Genomic DNA, 15,136 nt, shown 5'->3' on the forward strand with positions numbered 1-15,136 from the left:
TCTCTGTCCCTCCCTCTCCTCTCCTTCCACTCTCTATCTCTGTCTCGTCTTGGAGATATGCTAATCGCTGTGTAAGTATATCCTGTCAAATAATTACCATATATTAAGCTCTACTCATCTTGGCATAATTTCCCCTTTCGCGTAATCGTATTTGGGCTTCTTCCTTTGAAAAAAAAAAAGAGCAGTGGACAGAGGGGACTTACCTTGGGGAAGTTAATCTTCATTGATTGAATATCAGGCTCATCAATGTGTAAAATTAATGTGACATACATGGGAGGTGAAAAAAATGTCTATGCATGCATGCTAACATGACGCAATGCTGCTTTTGAATTGTATGAATTGGAAATATACTGTGACCTGCATGGACAAGAGTCAGGTGATAATATGATGATATGGTATGGAGCAATGTCTAAAAATAGTCTCAGTGTCAGTTTCATGATCATTTAAAAAGGTTCTTTCAATATACCTTCCTCTTCCTTTTTACAGTGATTTGGCATTGGTGATGTTGCCTTGAGAACCAAAATGTACCTGTCTGTGTGGTTGTTTTTCACTTTCTAATAATTTCCTTCACTGTTGAGTCACAAAATGACATTAAATAATGTTTATGAACATCATGATGTGACCATCTCTCCTCAGAAGGGAGAAAAATAGCAAACATCATCAAACGAGTCTCAAAGAAAAGCACATGTCCTCTGACCAATAAAAGATGGAATTCTTTGCCGATCCGGAGGCCAAATATGAATGCGAGAAATGTGCAAGTTGATGTGCAAATAATGCACCAGTTTTAAGGTCGAGATAGTGAGACAGGAGTGCAGCAACAATGACATTCTGAGTGGAGGGGGAGACCCTGGTGTTATGAGTGTAGTTTTATGCAATGGAATGGAATGAGAGAAAAAAAAAAACATTATCTTTTTTGAAAGTACAGGTTAATCACTTTAGCTGTTTTCAGACATGCACTTTGGATAAAGTCTGGAGACACATATATTCAGTCATTGTCCACTTTATCCTCCACATGAGGGTTGCAGTGCCGTTGGGGCCAATTCCAGCTGACATAGGGTGAAAAGCAGGGTACATCCTGGACAGGTCGCCAGTCCGTTACCGGTCAAATAACAAGTGAACAACCACTCACTTTCACTCTCACACCTATATGTCAATTTAGAGTGCCCATTTAACCTCTGCATGTTTTTGGACATGTGGGAGGAAAGTGGAAAACCGGGAGAAAACCCATGGACACACTGGGAAAGTATGCAAAAGGCCCCAACGGGGATGTGAACCGGCAACCTTTTTGCTGCAGGCAACAGTGCGAGCCATGTGTGCCACCATGTGGCCCATTTTGGAAACAAATCACAGACTCAAGCTTTAATGCATCACATAATAAAAGTTGAACCCGGGGGAATTGTGTAGAGACAGTGGCTCCCTATGTAATATGAATACATTACAGTGAGTGTGTGTGTGTGTGTGTGTTGCCTGATGACACTCAGGTGACATTGTAATCTACATGACTGATAAATGCTCAGTGTCATTAAAGGCAGAAGTGGCTCTCCATCGCTCTCAGTGCAGCTTTACATCAAAGAGCAGTGAACCTCGCTGAGGGGTGCCACAACTGGGGGGATGTTTTAAGACACTGACAGTGACAGCGACGCAGTGAAGCCACACTGTCGCCTTAAAACACAAGTGACGCTCAACTTTCAAAAGATCCTTCAAAAATTAACTCAGCTGTACAAACCACACACACACACATGTGTTTGTCAGCCCCTTGACATCTTTAGTGTAAATAGTATGCACTTAGACATGTATTTGCTTACACATGTATTAGCGTACGTGTGAGTGTGTGTGTGCACATATGTGTGTCTGTGAACCCTGTGCTCGCCATAGAAGCATCCATCTCTGGGGTCCTTTGTGTTGGGAGGAGCAGCCAAGGTCAGCTGCTGAAAGAGCTCTCTTTGTGTGTGTGTGTGTGTGTGTGTGTGCATGTGTGTGTGTTCCTCCATCTAGTAACTCAGTAACAGAATCCTTGGCCTATTAATTGGCCTGACAATGATAAAGGAAATGAAAGTGGACGCTATTTGTCTTTAATGCAGCCACACTCATATTAGCCCAAAGACAAATGGATACTGTTTTCCCACTTGAGCTACTCTAATTTTTTTAAAACCCCTCAGAGAGAGAGAGAGAGAGAGGGAGGGAGGGAGGGAGGGAGCGGGAGAGAGCGGACAGTATTGTGTGCATGCTTTTTATGTGTTGGTTGATTTTGTGTCAAGTGTATTTTGTTTTGTTGAGGGAAAAAATAAAAACGCACATCAGCATCCATGTTGTGTAGTAATGTGTGAACAGTACACGTGTTAATGATTTAAAAATGAAATAAAAATAAACATGTTTGCCTTTTTATACTGTTTGCTAGAGTTTAAGCAAAAGCAAGTAATTGCACTTGCCTGTGTCTGTGTGGAGGATGGGGGGTTGGGAGAGAGTGGTCAGCACCTGGCTAACCTGAGGTCAAGGGTCAAGGATAGAGTGAAGCCTGAAGCAGACTGCTGGGTGATGAGTGAGGAGGCATGAAAGATGGGGGTGGGAGGGGGGCACGCTGCCTTTATCCTGCTCCAAAATAGACTATTGTTAATGTTGTCTATGACACGTGGCCTTATCTCTCTTACACACACTCACACACACACACACATTGCCGTGCACCCAGGAACACATACACAATTCGATATTTCCTGTGGCTCTCATAGACACAACCTCGATCTCGGTCTCATCCTGAGCCAACAAAAATCTTCTATGCCATTCTGCCTCTATGTTCATCAGGCTTTGTACGTATAATAACAGCTCAAACAAAGTTACAAATTGCTGTTGTGAATGTGAATTATTTAATGAATTAATGAACCTGCTTTATTAACATTATGTATAAATTAAGAATGCTTTGTGTAACATTTATACAATAACAGTACAACATTCCAAATTAAACTGAATTTGGTTGAATTGAGATACTGGTCTGTCTGTCTGTCTCTAGAGAAATGTGGATAGAAAGAGAGGAAATTAAGTTAGTGAAGTAATCCAAGCAAATAATGATTTATGCAGCTGGCTTCATACGTTTATTTGGCCAGTGAGGCAGTCTGACATGCTCATAACGCTGGCTTGTATGGAACTAACTACACTATGAAATATACTCCTATGAACACTAGAGCAGCAGCCACTAATGCAACACTGGTAAAAATCAACTGTTGTGGCCATGATAAAAAAACAAAAACAAGACATAGCTACCGGTGCTAAGCTAGGTGTTAAATTTGTTCAGAAACAGAATATCTCAAGCTGCAAAAACTCCCATTAAAACACATTTGAGGCGCCACTATTCTCCATTCCACTAATCAATGGAGCAATGAGTGTAAATATTGTGCTAATTTGAGTTCATAACTGACATCACAGTGTCCTTTTTTACTCTGACATCTATTACTAAAATTATTGTAAGACTTTTATAAATTATGAGCCCCTTAATGACGTGTAACTAAACAGTGTTGAATGACATACTTAAGGTTAAGGTCATTAACATGACATATGATTTGTGCTGGCAGTGACTTGCTACTTGGACTTCAGCAGAATGCCGGCACATAAAACTGAACTAATTTCTTATGTTTTTAGTGAATTGGTCCTTTAAAACAGTGTATTTTAATGGCGGGGCTCCATTAAAAAAATAAACAAAAAATCCAGCGGAGCTCTTCGATCTTGTAGCAAGCTTGGACCCCTCTTCCCCTACCTCCCCCTTCTATTTGAATGTGAGCAATGTGCCCAGAAGTGGGTATCCGTGTTTAAGTGTGTGTAAAGTGTGATAAGGGAGAATGGGATCTGATAGGGCATGATAAAATACGTGGGTAATGTCTAGGTGGAATTTTATGTTTCTCTCAAGGAGTCTGCATGATGATGTTATCTCCAGACTGGGAAGCCATGTTTCCTCCCCCAGGGATACCCCTCCTCAATAACACCACCCTCAAGTACTGGTTATACTGGGTTCATGTCCACTACCTCTGTCCTATCTCTCTTTTTTTTTTTTTGTTCTCCATGCTGGCTGAATCATTCCCAAACCATTTTTCAACAAGGTGCTTTTGTCAGTAAACAACTTTATCTCTTGGGATGTGGGTTATTCTTTCTAGCATTATCTATATTATCACCTTTCATTATCTTCTGGCTCAAAACCATATGGCACACGATAGTGGAGCCTGTGCAATTATTAGGGACCACAATTCTCTGTCTTGGACAGAATGCGGATCAAGGGAGAAGCTTTTTCTTGTACATCGGATTTCTCACAAAATGGTAGCAGAAATCATGGTGGCAAGAGAAAAACACTAACAGGGGATTCATTTATTGAGGATACTTGGAAGTAGATTAACCAGTCAATGTAATTGTTATTTGCAGTCCTATATACCTTCTCTGTGTTTACCAGAAGCTGTGGGTTTGACCTGCCATTAAAAATGGCAAAAGGTTGCAGGTTTTACTGTTACGAGCACCACATGAATTATACATCATCCCAGAATATGTGTTGCCCTTTAGGCTGTTTAGGAAATATGCACGTTTGTTGTCTTACTCATTTGTTTTATAAAACAGAGAACAATTCTATGCCTGAGACCGAAAGTGCTCATGTGCTTAGCACAGCTAATAGCACACAAATATGTGGGTCTGGTGGGAAAGTGAGACCACTAAATATGAATCCATACACACTTCAGTGACTTTAGTGCTCCGGACCAAACGTTGTTAGCTATCAAATTAGTGCCCAGTGTCACTTAAGGGTTTTGACCCGGCTTTTATTCAGAAATTCTTATTTTCCAGGTCCATTAATCTGTTGAGGTCAGCTATGGTCCATGTGATGTAAATGTCTTCTTCCACCCATGTCTAGGATGGGAGGACATGAGTGTCCGTGTTTTTAGCTCACAATTGTGACAGCACAGAGAGTATGCATGCGTCAGGACAATGTATGCGATTGAAATAGGAATATGGGATCAGGTACTAACACGTAGAATGCCAGACCAATGTCAACGCTCATTTAGTATGAATGGAACCAGGGATTTGTACAAGTGATATATATGTAAATATCTGTGGACATGGAACACAGAAAGCATGGACAGACATCCATTTATTTATTTTTACCTCCTAATCCTCCACTTGACCCTGGATAGGTCATCAGTCCATCACAGGACCAACATACAGAGATGCACAACCCTTCACTCTTCAATTCACACCTATGGTCAAATTAGTGTCCATTTTATCTAATCCAAAACTTTTGCATGTTTTTGGACAGTAGGAGGAAGCCGGGGTACCCAAACAGGACCCCCACACACACACAGGGAAAATATGCAAACTCAATGCAGAAAGGCCCTTGGTCAAACCAGAAACTGGTGACCTTCATGGTGTAAGGCAGCAATGCCAGCCACTAAACCATGGTGTGGCCCTCGGAGAGACATCCTTGGAGCATTTTATTACCAGAGTGCATAAAGAAAATAAGTGATTTTACATTATGGCATACACAAGTTGTTTCCTCACACCTGCCTCCATCAGCAAGTTCAAACGTGTTATTTGGAGTGTTCAGTGTTTGAAATATTCGTTTGGATTTACCATAGCGACACAAACTTACCAGACAAGGCACCTTTCTTCCCAAAAAGATAATATTTTACATTATTGTTAAGATAGCGTAAACTTATGGGGACATAGATTTTATTCAGTGAGTCCAATGTGACCTGGCTTAAATCTATTTTTCCTTGAGTCCCCTCTGACAGCCATGTTTTCTGATTGCTGTGTCAGTGTCAGCACATACATTCTTCATCAGTCCTACAATAAATAATGTTCATAAGCACGTACAACGTGTATCCTTGTTTTTGTTAATGTTGCGATTACAATCACATTGTAAACAGTACTCATGTGCAATTTCGTCAAGGTTTGGCTCCAAGGTTTGGAGCCAAGCTGTGTGGTCTACTCATGACCCGAGGTGTATTATCAGCCCCCCCCCCCCACGACTCTGCTCCCTGCTCAATGCTCATTGCTGGACTCTGTGTCTCATTTGAATATATTGATTGGGCCATCTGTAAGCCATTTATCTCCTTCAAAAGACCGTTAAAGTAGGCCTCCCCACCCCTTAGCCCGCCCACCACTGTTTCCCTGACAGAGAGAATATACACACTCACAGAATGAGGGACACACACACACATACAGAGACACTGACAATGGACCAAACATCCTGAAATTATTGAATTCTATTACTGAAACACCACCTTAAAACAAATAAAAGCAGACGCAGCCACACTAACTGTGATTTGAGATAAGGGCCAGAAATCACAATGTGAAAGCACAGACCCGTGGTGGGCAAGCAGTGCGCACAGCTCAAGACTGCACTGGGGAACCAAGCACATCTAATTCTTCATTTACTGTTGCTGAAATTCCCACCAAATAATTAAACCAATTATTGCATTCATATGGTGAATAATGCCTCCTTCAAATAATCTGCTTATCTGGGCTTTCCTCCATAGCTGTAAGTGTGCATGCACGTCTGCCTATGCCTACGTGTGTGTGTGTGTGTGTGTGTGTGTGTCTGTGCTTGCGCACGTATGTGTGTGTGTATATCTGACTATCATTATAAACTGCACCCTGGTGTTGCCGAAGCAGGGTTCTGGCACATCTGCAAGCCCTAGATATTCCTTGAACATGCGTATATGTCGTCAGCAGAGTGCATGCATCATCATGATTGACTTATTCCTGACATTCCCAGTGGTAAAGCTTGGGTAAAGGATTACCCTCCAGTATTGGACTGCTGCCCACTGTACAGTAAAGACCCTTGAACGCACACACAAACACTCACACATGAAAATTGCATGCAAACTGTGCATCTCCAACAGGCATTTGTCTCTTTGTGTTTTGCACCTTTTACTGCTTCTTTGTTCCCTCCTTTGTCTCCATTCCTCATTCAAATCTGTTCTCTCCTCAGACAAACCGTTGGCAGGCAGCCATTTGCAAGACCGAGCAAGGGGGAAACGTGGAGCTAAAGAGAAGGTTGGATGAAGACAGGGAGACAGAGGATAGGCAGAAGAAGAGGAGGGGAGGTGTGGAGAAAAGCAGGCAAGCATGGAAGAGGAAAAAACAAATCTGAGAGAAATTGACAAAGCAGGGTAAGAAGAGGGAAAAAATGGCAGAGGTGAATCCCTACTCAGTGCCTAAATATGAGCACATTTGAAGTCAGCATGGTGGTTGTGGATCACTCTCATCTCCTGCAGGCTGCAAGTTAACATTTGAAATTTCTCCGCTCTGACAAGGTGAAGGGTGGTGGTCGCTATCCAGTGGAGACCTTGCCTCTGTGTGTAAATACAGGGCACAGGCAGATGGTGGAAAATTGGCGTAGGTGCTTGAACCATACGGAGCATATGCACATGGGGGAGTTTGCAAAGACCCAGGCCATGGGGTGCGAGCCGAGGACCGGCGCCTGCTGAGCCTGGCACAAGACACAAGGTAGCGACACTGGCACTGATGAGGTGCAACAGTGAGACTGAAGTTCTCTTGCAAGACATCTGAAGCAAAGAGTTTGACATGAGGACCCTGCTGTATAGGCTACACACATATTTTGCAAAAACAAACCACACAATTTGCAACAGGGAGGTGTCCTGCTTATTTTGAACACCTCCAAGCAGAACATATCTTATTATCTCTTGATTTTTCAAGAGGAGTTAATGGTTTGGAGTCTTCTTCAATAGCATATGTAATGTGCAAAGTTATTTAGAGGAACATTATATAAGCTGGTGATAAAGTATGACACATACAGCTTTTATTGTCTAATAGGTACCTGGTTGGAGGTGACATCAGTGAATTTCCAGTTGCAAAATCTATCTTGCTGAATCTCAGGGCTTCAAAACATGAGTTTATTTTCCAATTGGAAGACTAAATTGACTAGACTAAATCTATGACCCAATTTTTGTAAGAACCTTCCCCATTGACTGACTGGCTTTCACTTTACTCTCACTGAAAATAGCGTATCTCAACAGATTATCCTCTAATTTATATAGTATTTACATAGTCAGGGCTTTTAGAAGAAAATAAAAAGCTATTTCGAAATGTATGAATGAAATTCCACACAATATGATCTACTAACAATATCATATACATAATTACAAAATATGTTAATGAACCTAAATGTATCTGAAGGAATTAATGCTGTGATGTATAATTAAAGCCTAGTCCCAGACCGTGGCTATGTCGCTTCATCAGTTATTGGGTTCTCCTCTGCTCTCCCCTCCCTATGTGTGTGTGTGTGTGTGTGTTTCCTGCTGGGCATGGTGACCTGGTTTCTTCTCTTGCCAATTCACCTAAGCACCTGTGATCCATGAGCTAATCAACTCTCATACCCGCTTCAGAATTTAAACCCCGGCTCTTTCCTCAAGTCTCTGCCAGATCATTCAACCTACAATGCGTAATACGCATCAAGGTCAAATCCTCATCAGTGGTTTGTCAGTAATTCTTGAGTTCCTAATACTGAATTATCTAATACTTCAGGTTCAGTCTGCTTCACTCACCTGTCCCTTCCATTTCCATTTTTGTAGCTTGTCTCCAGCTGTGACTTTTCTTGGAACTATAGCGTCATGTCTCAAACATGCTATAACACCAGACCTTTACATACCATGGATGTAAACACTCTTCAAACTCTGTTTTCCACTCCTTAAGCTGTTTCCCTCTTCTTCTTAGTTTGTTTATGCACTGCATTTATGTGGACTGAGCATGTGTTTGTTTCCACATAAGTTTCTGTCTCACATGAAAAAAAATCATTCGGAACCATGTCAGTGCAACATAAAGGTCCATGTAATGCAAGGCACTTGCCTAAAGTACATGTAAAAAGCTTATTCTAAGGCTAAACAATACAAAGGTTTTTTATTTCAAAGCCATTATACGCTTATACAAACATACTTATGGGGAGTATATTCAATTTCTGATGATAATTCCCCTTAAATATTACACAGTAAACCTTAAGAGTTTCACTGCCTGTACATTATATTCTAAACCTGTCTGCACATTGTAGTGCATGGGGTTTTACTTACAAAACACCCCTATACATGTATTATACATTTTTGCACATCATCCCCAATAACTTTGCCTCCATTACTGCCCTCCTCTGAATATCAGGACAATCATGTACAAGTGTATCTTGGGCAAGTGTGTGTGTTTACCAATCGATCTACTTTACCCTGACATCCTGGAGTCCTAGTGTCATTATGGCCATTGTTTGGTGCTATAAAACAGAGTTGGACAGTGCTGATAGCAGTGAGGGATATGGATGGGCCTGTACGCAGTCAGACAGCAGCATTGTCATACATCTTCCGCCGCCCAGGCCTGTCATCCAGGCTCTGCAACACGGGGCTCAGTCATAGGAGTATGCACACGAACATGTCCAGTATATCCATGCATACAACTGACTTGTACTGACTCACCAACAGCACGCACACACATACACACACACGCACTTTTGTAGAGAAAACCTTATTTATGCCTTGTTCCATCTTCCTATCACAAGTCCATCACGGCTTCCTGAAACACATACAAAACACCCTCCCACCACACACACACGCATGCATGGACACACAAACACACACATACAGTCCTTTCTTCCTTAGATGTGTCTGTACACGACTCCCTGGCCACAAATCCGTCAGTGGGATGGATGAGTGTCTCTAGCCCATTCATCATCTGCCTTATCCGCCACCCTCGCCACTGTTTTTATATCAGCCAGCAGTCACACTGACAACTGATGGCCCTCTCTCTCCATTTCTACTCACTCCCTTTCTTTTCGCCCTCCCCCACCCCCAAGTCTTTCTCATGCCATTTCTCTCTTTTCTCGATCCCCTGTGCCCCACTTGCCGTGCTCGTACTCCTGACAGTGTGCATGTTTGTGGGCGTCCATGCACGCTTCTTTGCCTCCTTCTCCTCCCTCTCGTACAGAGCCCCTTCCTCTACCTCTTGCTCTTCTCTCCCCCTTCTCATCTCTCCCCTCTCTATGTCCCTCTCCATCTATCTATCTCTCTCCTGTGCACCGTTGGGACCAGAGTGGCACCTTCAGAGCGGGCTGTAAAAAGGCCCTATAAAAAGCCCCAACACAGGGAAGAAAGGGTAATGATGAAATTTAACTGCTCCTCTTGGTGCACCTGGGGTCTGAGCCTGTATGTGTGTGTGTGTGTTTGTGTGTGTTCAGTGTGCATGAGGCCTGGGCACTGAACCGGAACTGCCCTGCTAGGGGGGTCAATGTCACGGCACCGCCATGAGAGTTATCGCTTTTTAAAGACGCACTATAGATTTTGTGGGGGAACTCATTTACACCGGCATAAAATGGAAGGTGGCAGGGGAAGTTTAAAATCTAAAAAGGACGGGGGACTGAGAGACCGGGAGGAAAATAGGTTCGATGGCTTGAGTGGCCTCACTGGTGTGATACCGACTTAACCCTTTGTGGAGGATGGACACTGATTTTTTTTTTTTTTTTTTTTATCATTTTTTCCACTCAGATGGACTGAAACAAAATCAAATCTAGGATAGACTCAAATTCACACTGTTATGACTCGAAGTTATGTGCCTTTGTCTGTTCAGATGTGGCTCTCGGTTTATTGCAGTGTACAGTATATGTCTATAAAATCCATACAGAGTTATGTCCACTGCAGCTGCCAAAATAGCACGCTGTTAAACTGATTCATGGAGTGTGTCGCCTCAACATTTTTTAATGTTTTATTGACGCAGGAGAGCCATAACATCAATGAATAGATCCTGTTAAAGTGTAATGGCTGAGCGGTGTACGTGTTTGTTGGTGCAAGGTAAATTCTCCAACTGTTGTTGCATCTCTAGGCCTGTAAGTCAGGGCAGAACTATTTTCAGTTCAGTCACTAGGCAGGGCCAAGCACCCTCCCCAGGCTCAGATGCTGGCTCACCAGCCTCCTCAGCCCTCTACTGCCTCCCACCTGTCCCTGGCTGTGAGCCTCCCCGGCTGGCCCACTGGCATGGAAAATCAGCCTTTGATGGTCCTGTGGGGACTGGAGGAGGGGTCGGTCCGGGTTGTGGAGAGGATGAAAGCCCCGGGTGCAGCAGCATGCACTGACTGACAGGGCTTGACATTGTGAGGGCCCACAGCCCAGGCCTGGCATCTTTCCTCCAGCAACCAGCAGGCCTCAATAACTGGCCTGCAGAGTGGAGTTCAATTGCATAGAGTCTTCCAGGAACCAAAGTAGAGGGAGGAAGTGCAAAGTTTCAGTGCAGTTAAAGATTCAGTATGCAGTATGTAGTATGTAGAGGGGCTTCTACCCTATTCCATTCTTTTCCAAAGCATGTCAGGCTACAGTGGCCTTTGCATACCCTGCATTCATCTCTGTTGCCATACAGGCTTCAGCTTTAAAATGCAAAACTCATGCTCTGGTTGGTTTATGTGTTTGGGCTACTGAAGAAAATGGCTGTGCAAGATGATGGCCTCTTGAAAGCAAAGTTCCTGCCATATAAAAGGCTTACTCTAAGTAACAAATACTACAAATACAAAACAATATTTAATTTAGAGCAATGTATGGTATATTCTATCAATATACTGTCTAATGTGTTATTTATATTTAGGTAAAAGTTACCATTTTAAAGGTTCAGTGTGTAAGAATTATTGACATGTATTGGTGAGACGGTAGATTGCACCAAAGGGAAGAGGACTCCTCTGCTCACCCATCTCTTTCCCCATTGCATCAGGAAACTACAATTGGCGTTGGCATGCAGGAATAATGTGCATGTAACATTCTTCCTTTCTTGTGTCAAAAGATTCTGCCCCAAAATGCGAAACAGGGACCACAAACATCAGAGAAGGAGTACTCATTTTCATTTCCTTTTCTGTCACTTTAGTCTAGACGCTTCTTTCTGCAATGAAGATATACAGTATATGTCAGCATAGCCAAACATACTGAAATGCAAATGTGAACAATACAACAATTACCCCATGTGTAAAAATGCTTCCATCACAGTTTACAGACCTCCCTCAATCTAGACTTATTGCACTTGCTATAGTAAATTCCTGTGGAACGAGGGATTACTGGCAACATTTCAGGTGGGATCACTTTCAGTTTGACTGGACCTATGTGTGGCATTGTAGCCATGGTTCAGCATTTAGGAGTACAGCGTTGAGTAAGTGACAAAAAAGAAGGAAGAAATACAAAAAGAAAACCCAAATTCTGATAAATGGTAGCTTTCCTTTCTTCATGGCACCAGAGAAGGCCAGAGAAAAGCAACTAGGTCATTAAAAAGTAATTATTGTGGCAAAACCATGACATTTTCCTAAATTTTGCCTCCACATACTGTGCCAAACCTTCCTATGTATGGTTACACTACACAGGCACCACTTGTTGCACCAGCCAGAGTATCATATTTTCTGGATTAATAATTGATGAGGTTCTTTTAAATTACCAAATGATGTACTTGCACCAGCCCTCATGTAATGTCCATTTTTGCGAGTGTGCAACCCAGTGAAACATGTGCCATGCATAAATTACTCCTACTTCCGGCAAAACAGCTTATTGCTAAAAGGATTAGGGTGACACACATATAAACAACACAAACATGCTAATCCTCATTAGCACTGCTGAAAGCCCCTCTGATGCAGTGGAGGAGAAGGGAGGCATGTAGCCAGGAAGGATTGTGGGTGGCAATAAAAAAAAAATGAAAAAGATTCAGCTCCTAATGCAAATGGAGCTGGAATATGGAGTGTAATATAAACACACAGTATGCATACAGACAGTCGGATTTCTCACTTCGAAACAGGAGCTGATCAATAGTAGGAGTGATTCTGAATGACAGGCAGGGTTGAGGAGGAGAGGGGTGGCGGCAGCAGACACTGACCTTCAGCCAACAGTGCTGGCACACGCCGCAGGTTCCCTCTTGGTTTTTGGATCTGACAATTCTAATGTAATAACAGATAAATAGAGAGGGCTCGTCAGGCCACAAAAGCAAACAGCTTGGGCTTGCCAAAGGGAACAGAGGGAGTCAATGTTGGAGGGCGCTTGTATGTATTTCTGCCTGTAGAAAGAGTAGAGAGAGAGAGAGAGAGAGAGAAAGAGCTAATGGCTGACATCTGGCATTGGTCGCCCCCATCTGAGTCCTGCACTCCAGCCCCATACTGTCATGCTGAATGATAAAGCAGAGAGATTGCCTCTGAATCGGCACACTTGCGAATCCCCCAGCCAGTCCCGGAGGCATGAGCAGGAGAGCCTCTTCTAGTCGTTCACCCGTTAATGTGCCAATTTGTTTTCCAGAGTGCTCGAAGGAAGAATTTATCGCTGTGTTCTGCGGATGTGGGCAAATACTAATAAAATGGTCTTTTGCTGAAATGCACTTAATTGGCCACAGTAGGTACTGAGAGCTTGAGGATGAAGAGGAGAGTTGGCGTCCACCAAAGCAGTTTGCAGATGTTCACCAAACCCAATATTCTCCTGTTTAACTCAGCCCCCTTCCACCACCAATAAAACAGTAAGAAACAATATTCACACTCCATCAGATCCTCCAGCAGTGACATCACTGAAATGTATTCAGCCTATACTTTCATTTTATGAAATATATTTTATTTTGTTGTAGTTTTGCAATTGTTCCTCTGAGTAATAGTAACATTTTACTCACCAAATTGTCATGATCCTGTACGATAACACCTGACACCATTAATATGATTCAGTTTGGACTTCTTCAACTAAGAGTTTGGTTTCTGGGTTTATTTATCGTGCATCTGCCTCAGCTTCCATGTCTGTTTGTTTTTCTTTTTGTACCTGTGTCTCTCGTCTGTGGCTACTCCCTGTTTTACGTTGCAGTTTTTCCCCCCTTGTGGTCCTTGTCTTGTTTTACTCCCTGCCTTTGTTACGTTTCTCTCTTTTTTGATTATCTGCACCGCCCTGATGTGATTCCCCTGTGTCTGATAAGTCTTATTAAGTTTCCACCCTTGTCACTCCCTGCTCTCTATGCTTCATTGCCATTTTGTTCTGTTACAGGTTAACAAACAGGACCTGAATGCAGGGCTTTAGTACAAAAAAACAAGGGTCTTTAATCAAGAAAACCATCTTAAATGGAGAAACACAAAGGGAATCTGGAGACCTGGAGTAAGCACACACACACAAAACAGAAGAAACTTAAAATAAGTGAGGGACACAGAGGGAAAAAGCTATGGCCAGGATATGGGACTTCTTCTCTCCAAACACTGGAAGTCAATGCAGTGGATATGTTCATATGTGAATTAACTTCCAGCTAATGTCTCTGCTTCAGTGTTGTAAGTCTGTCTGGCTTATTGTGATGTGCACAAGTATATAGGCAAACCCTGTGGTCTGAATGAAAGGTTTGTTTGTGTTCCAGATACTCTCCACTGCTCTGAAGATACATGTGTTTGGAAATACATTTAAAATTTGAATTGTAAATGTGATGAGCGGTGCAACCAATATTTCATTATTATTTAAAGCAAATTAAAGTAGACATTATCTTATAAGGCAGATTCAGTGTGTAAGATTTATGTAAAATTATTTTTAATTTGGCAGAAATGAAATATAGTGTACAAGAAATTGTTGTTTTTCATTACCACAGAATAAGCTCTTTATATTTACACCAGGAAGTGGGTCTTTTCTACAGTGGACACCATTTTCTACCAGCAGTTTTTTAAGCACAAAAACACCAGGTGATAACTGAAAACAACCTGTTTTTCCTTTTCTTTCTTCAGAAGGGAAGGGAAGGGTGAGGTAAGAGATAATCAGCTGCAACTTCACAGATTAATGTTGTTAAATCTTATACACTGTACACTGTAAGATTGTGGTTAGGCTTCAATATAACTGTATTTTTGTCCTCCACAATACTGTTTCAGTGGTCGATCAAGCTCCATTGTCACGAGTGACTTCATGGTGGAGAAACTGTGCAGTCAACCTTCAGGCATGGAACATATTATTTGCGAACAAAATACTGCATACGGCTCACAAATTTGCTAACCACAAGCTGGCAGACATCACTCAGTGTAACTGGAAAGAGATGAGACAAAAAGGAAACGACAAAGAGAAGGAATGAGATGGAGGTGAAGCAAGATCTTACGGAGCGAAGGGTGGGATAAAAGCAGCTGGTGCTTTGGCTCCTGAAAATGTGCCAACTCTGAGCC

The sequence above is a fragment of the Solea solea genome, chromosome 7, assembly GCF_958295425.1.
Source record: "Solea solea chromosome 7, fSolSol10.1, whole genome shotgun sequence".
NCBI classification, from domain to species: Eukaryota; Metazoa; Chordata; class Actinopteri; order Pleuronectiformes; family Soleidae; genus Solea; species Solea solea.